Source organism: Mauremys reevesii, linkage group 1, assembly GCF_016161935.1.
Source record: "Mauremys reevesii isolate NIE-2019 linkage group 1, ASM1616193v1, whole genome shotgun sequence".
Classification (NCBI taxonomy): domain Eukaryota; kingdom Metazoa; phylum Chordata; order Testudines; family Geoemydidae; genus Mauremys; species Mauremys reevesii.
In genome coordinates, this window is record NC_052623.1 from 224,133,227 (window position 1) to 224,139,226 (window position 6,000).

Genomic DNA, 6,000 nt, shown 5'->3' on the forward strand with positions numbered 1-6,000 from the left:
TGCACCAGCAGCAGACACAATTTTCTACACTCTAGGTCCTAGTGGTGCGCTCCCCCACCCCCCAGTCTGGCACCTGAGGCGGCCGCCACAGTTTGCCTCATGGTAAGGTCAACCATGTTACCAGTGCACCTGAAATTTTCCAAAAAAAGATGGCAGAATTGTTAACAAACACAAAGGAAGTTGTTGTTCTCGTGAATGATATTGTGATATATGGTTCTTCAATGGAAGAACAAAACAAAACCCTCAGTGAAGTCCAAAGCCTAATCAGTCAGTCTGGACTGAAGCTAAACAAGGAAAAATGTGTTGTACACCTACTCACATGGAGTTTTTGGGACAGACACTAAACAAAGATGGAATCAGTCATAGCCCGGAGAAAGTAAAAGCAATTAGAGAACTGAATGCACCAATTAATGTAAAAGAACTGAGATGTATAATGGGGTGTAAATTACCTTGGTGGATACCTACAAGATGTTTCTACAGTGATAAAACCCCTGAATGAACTGCTAAAAGAATACTTTCTTTTAGCAGTTAAAGTTCTTTGAGTTAAAGTATTCTTTAACTCAAAGAATACTTTCAGGACAACACTGAACAGCGCACTGATACACAGTTACCCTCCCACCAACAGCACAAAAAAGAAGAACTCCACATGGACTCCTCCTGAGGGTCGAAATGACAGTCTGGACCTATACATTGAATGCTTCCGCCGACGTGCACAGGCAGGAATTGTGGAAAAACAACATCGCTTGCCTCATAACCTAAGTCGTGCAGAACGCAATGCCATCCACAGCCTCAGAAACCATCCTGACATTATAATCAAAGAGGCTGATAAAGGAGGTGCTGTTGTCATCATGAACAGGTCTGACTACCAAAAGGAGGCCGCCAGACAACTCTCCAACACCAAATTCTACAGGCCACTGCCCTCAGATCCCACTGAGGAATACACTAAGGAACTGAACCATCTACTCAGGACACTCCCTACACTAACACCGGAACAAATCAACATACCCTTAGAGCCCCGACCAGGGCTATTCTATCTACTGCCCAAAATCCACAAACCTGGAAATCCTGGACGCCCCATCATCTCGGGCATTGGAACTCTCACTGAAGGACTGTCTGGATATGTGGACTTTCTACTCAGACCCTATGCCACCAGAACTCCCAGCTATCTCCGTGACACCACTGATTTCCTGAGGAAACTACAATGCATTGGTGACCTTCCAGAAAACACCATCCTGGCCACCATGGATGTAGAGGCTCTCTACACCAACATCCCACACGCTGATGGAATACAAGCTGTCAGGAACAGTATCCCTGATGATGCCACAGCACAACTGGTTGCTGAGCTCTGTGCCTTTATCCTCAGACACAACTATTTCAAATTTGATGACAATATATATCTCCAGATCAGTGGCACCGCTATGGGCACCCGCATGGCCCCACAATATGCCAATATTTTTATGGCTGACCTGGAACAACGCTTCCTCAGCTCCCGTCCACTCACGCCCCTTCTCTACCTACGCTACATTGATGACATCTTCATCATCTGGACCCATGGGAAAGAGACTCTAGAAAAATTCCACCACGATTTCAACAGCTTCCACCCCACCATCAACCTCAGCCTGGACCAATCTAAAACGGGAGGTCCACTTCCTAGACACTACGGTGCAAATAATTGATGGACACATTAACACCACCCTATACCGAAAACCTACCGACCGCTATGCCTACCTTCATGCCTCCAGCTTCCATCCCGGGCACACCACAAGATCCATTGTCTACAGCCAAGCACTGAGGTACAACCGCATCTGCTCTAACCCCACAGACAGAGACCAACACCTACAAAATCTCCACCAAGCATTCTCAAAACTACAGTACCCGCACGAGGAAATAAGGAAACAGATCAACAGAGCCAGACGTGTACCCAGAAGCCTCCTACTGCAAGACAAACCCAAGAAAGAAACCAACAGGACTCCACTGGCCATCACATACAGTCCCCAGCTAAAACCCCTCCAGCGCATCATCAGGGATCTACAACTCATCCTGGACAATGATCCCACACTTTCACAGGCCTTGGGTGGCAGGCCAGTCCTCGCCCACAGACAACCTGCCAACCTGAAGCATATTCTCACCAGTAACTGCACACCGCACCATAGTAACTCTAGCTCAGGAACCAACCCATGCAACAAACCTCGATGCCAACTCTGCCCACATATCTACACCAGCAACACCATCACAGGACCTAACCAGATCAGCCACACCATCACCAGTTCATTCACCTGCACGTCCACCAATGTAATATATGCCATCATATGCCAGCAATGCCCCTCTGCTATGTACATCGGCCAAACTGGACAGTCTCTAAGGAAAAGGATAAATGGACACAAATCAGATATTAGGAATGGCAATATACAAAAACCTGTAGGAGAACACTTCAACCTCCCTGGCCACACAATAGCAGATCTTAAGGTGGCCATCCTGCAGCAAAAAAACTTCAGGACCAGACTTCAAAGAGAAACTGCTGAGCTCCAGTTCATCTGCAAATTTGACACCATCAGCTCAGGATTAAACAAAGACTGTGAATGGCTTGCCAATTACAGAACCAGTTTCTCCTCCCTTGGTTTTCACACCTCAACTGCTAGAACAGGGCCTCATCCTCCCTGATTGAACTAACCTCGTTATCTCTAGCTTGCTTCTTGCTTGCATATATAAACCTGCCCCTGGAAATTTTCACCACTTGCATCCGAAGAAGTGGGTATTCACCCACGAAAGCTCATGCTGCAAAACGTCTGTTAGTCTATAAGGTGCCACAGGATTCTTTGTTGCTAAAAGTTAACACATCTTGGCTATGGAGGCCAAATCAAGAAATTGCCTTCCAAAAGGTAAAAGAAATGATCTTAACTGCTCCAGTTCTCAAGTACGCCAATCTGAGCAAACTCATAATGGTCTGTGCAGATATAAGCAGCTTTGGCCTAGGTGATGTATTGTTGCAATGACATGGCTCTGAGTGTGAAAGCCAGTTGCATTCTGCTCTTGCACACTCACAGATGCATAAAAATTATATGGGCAGATTGAAAAGGGGTTCCTGGCAAGTGTTTGGGCATGTGAGAATTTCTACAGATATATGTGTGAACTGGATTAATTTACAATGATAATATATCATAAACTGCTTGTAACCCTTGTGACACTGCACCTCATAGTCATCGTAGTGGTATCATGATATAATAGTGACATAGTTATGATGCATCTTGTACAAAATGTGTCATGTAAGGTGTCTATGGAAAAGTTATGATTTGCTAAATATGATTATCCTATTCATGTGCGTGTATAATGTTTGTATATGAAGTTATGAATATTGATTATGTATTTGTATTTCAAATGTGGTTACACCTGGGTAACACCCACTAGGCAAGATGCTTCCAGTTTAGACAGCAGGTTGTGAAGGGCATATTCAAGGTAATGGGCCATTAAAGGAAACAATAGGCCATAGAAGAAGCTTATCCCCCACCTTCCTGGGAATGCTTCAGACAGCCTGTGAATAATGGCTGCTATGACTCAGCAAGACATGCAAGGGTATGTGACCAAACCACATGACACTGAACTCCATTTTGGTACCTGTATTTTCCCACAAACTGGGCTGGGAACTTAGCTTGGAACAAAGGGATCCCACCATATGGAGAGACTATATAAGGTGGGGAGTGACATCACGATTTGTCTTCACTCCCCCACAACTCAACACCTGAAAGAAGCTCTGGAAGACAAAGGACTTGGAATGGGAGAGGGGAACCCAGGCTGCACAGCAATTGCAGTCTGTGCCTTAAGAATCTGCAAGCCTGCTTGTATCATCAGTCAGGGTGAGATATGGCTAATTCAAACCATATCTAATATATTAAGCATAGCTTGCGTTTTTGTTTATTTTCAAGGCAATCTGCTTTGATCTGTTTGATATCACTTATAATCACTTAAAATCTATCTGTAGTTAATAAACTTGGTTTATGTTTTATCTTAACCAGTGTGTTTTGAGTGAAGTGTCTGGGAAAATCTCAGCTCGGTAAACAAAGGCTATTGCATATCTTTCCAACATCAAGGGGGCAGCAAACTATATTAATGAGCTTTCCCTGGATAGATCCCTGTGCAGTGCAAGCCAACATATTTCTGGGTTTAGACTCCTGTAGGGGTGCAAGGCTTGAAAGCTGGGAAATTGGCTGTTGTTTCCTGTTTGCCCTTGAGTAGCTTAGGTACACGCAGGTAGTTCAGTTGGGTGTGTGGCACCACCTGCTGTCATGTTAGGTGATAACAGGGCCTGGAGAGGCTGGCTATGTCATCAGCAGAGCAGTGTGAGAGAGGCCAGCTGAATGGTTAGAGGGAACAGCAGTTCCAATAGCTCCCAGACTGCACCATGGGAGTGACAACCCGTCCCAGTGGCAGAGCGAGCAGGGTGAAGTGCATAGCTTGTTGTTCTGGGTGATATTTTCACTTCATGCACTTGTGCAAAGATTTTAAGTCAAACTTTATGTGTGATGGCTGGAGATCAGTCAAAGAGAGAGTGAGAGTGAGGGAGTGAAGCAGCTTACCCCAGCGGCTACCTGTAGTGAAATGATAACTATTCTGGGCAGCGAACCTTGGGTGCAAACCTCGCCTTTTGGTCAGACCAATCAGAAGCTGTTCTACAACTACATCATAAAATGCATTTTCCTGGACCAATTATATCATACCAAGATTTTAAAACACGAGACCCCCGCCACGTCCAACTGTTTGAAGATATAAGATAAACCCCTTTTTAAAGTCTTTTGCTAACATGAAAAACAACACTGTGACTAAGATGAGTTTTGTAGTTAAATAAAGATTGCCAGAGTACGATAGTAAAACTCTCTCTCTCAACCCAGCCCACCAACCACACACACACACACACACACACACACAGAGGCTTGATTTTTAACATTTTGCCTAAAGGAAAACGTCTGTAAAGAAATTATACAAAACACACACACAGAGGCTAACAGAAAACAAAAAGAGCTTATGTAAAGCTGATGAGTGGATGAGAGCTGGGGCTGTTTCTCCCTCACTTTCTAACTTTTTAAATGATTTTAAAGTTTTAACAAATGCACCCGTCTTTAAAGTTTTGCCTAAAGGAAAACTGTTGTAAAGAACTCAAAACATATACATGCACGCACACACAACCCCCACCCCCAAACACTAGATCATGTAAAAGTGTTAACACTCTTTACCAGAAATAAGGAGTTTGTTTTCCCCCTACCACATACACTTTCTTCTTTCCTAATGTTTTTTTTAAATCTAAACCAAGGATAAACAAACTTTTAAAACATTAATTAGAGGGAACAAGCATGTAAATTTCTTTATTTAGTTTTGTACCCGGAAGGGGTCCTTTTAATTTAAGCTTTGTGAAGGGTGAATGTCATATCCTCATCATTTACAATAAATGTTTTTAAAAGATTGAATAACTGCATGATAGGAATAAAGCTATATTAGCATGCTTTTATACTGGATGACACTAAGAAAGCAGCTTATACAAAAAAGAGGCTACTTTTATTAAATGTAAAAGGAAAGTCTTGTGTTTTACCACAAAGACATCTCATCTAAGATAAATATAAAAACTGACACCCCGGGGTTAAAAACACAAGCCCTGAGTAACAACACAAGCAATAAAATATATGTTATAAATTAAGAGAAAGTTTCCCCCACACACACACCTCAGGAATTTTTCTTAATTTTTTTGCTAACATGAAAAAACAACACTATGACTTAGATGAGTTTTGTAGTGAAATAAAGATTGCTAGAGTATACTATAGAAACTCTCTGAAAAAATACACCAGCTTGCTTTTTAAGGTTTTGCCTAAAGGAAAACTGTAAATAAATTATATTAAACGCTCATAGGCTAGTTTAAAAGGAAATTAATACAAAACATGAAAAACAGCCTATGTTTATTATTATTATTATTATTATTATTATTTAAACCAAGGAAAGTTTTAAAAAAAAATTTAG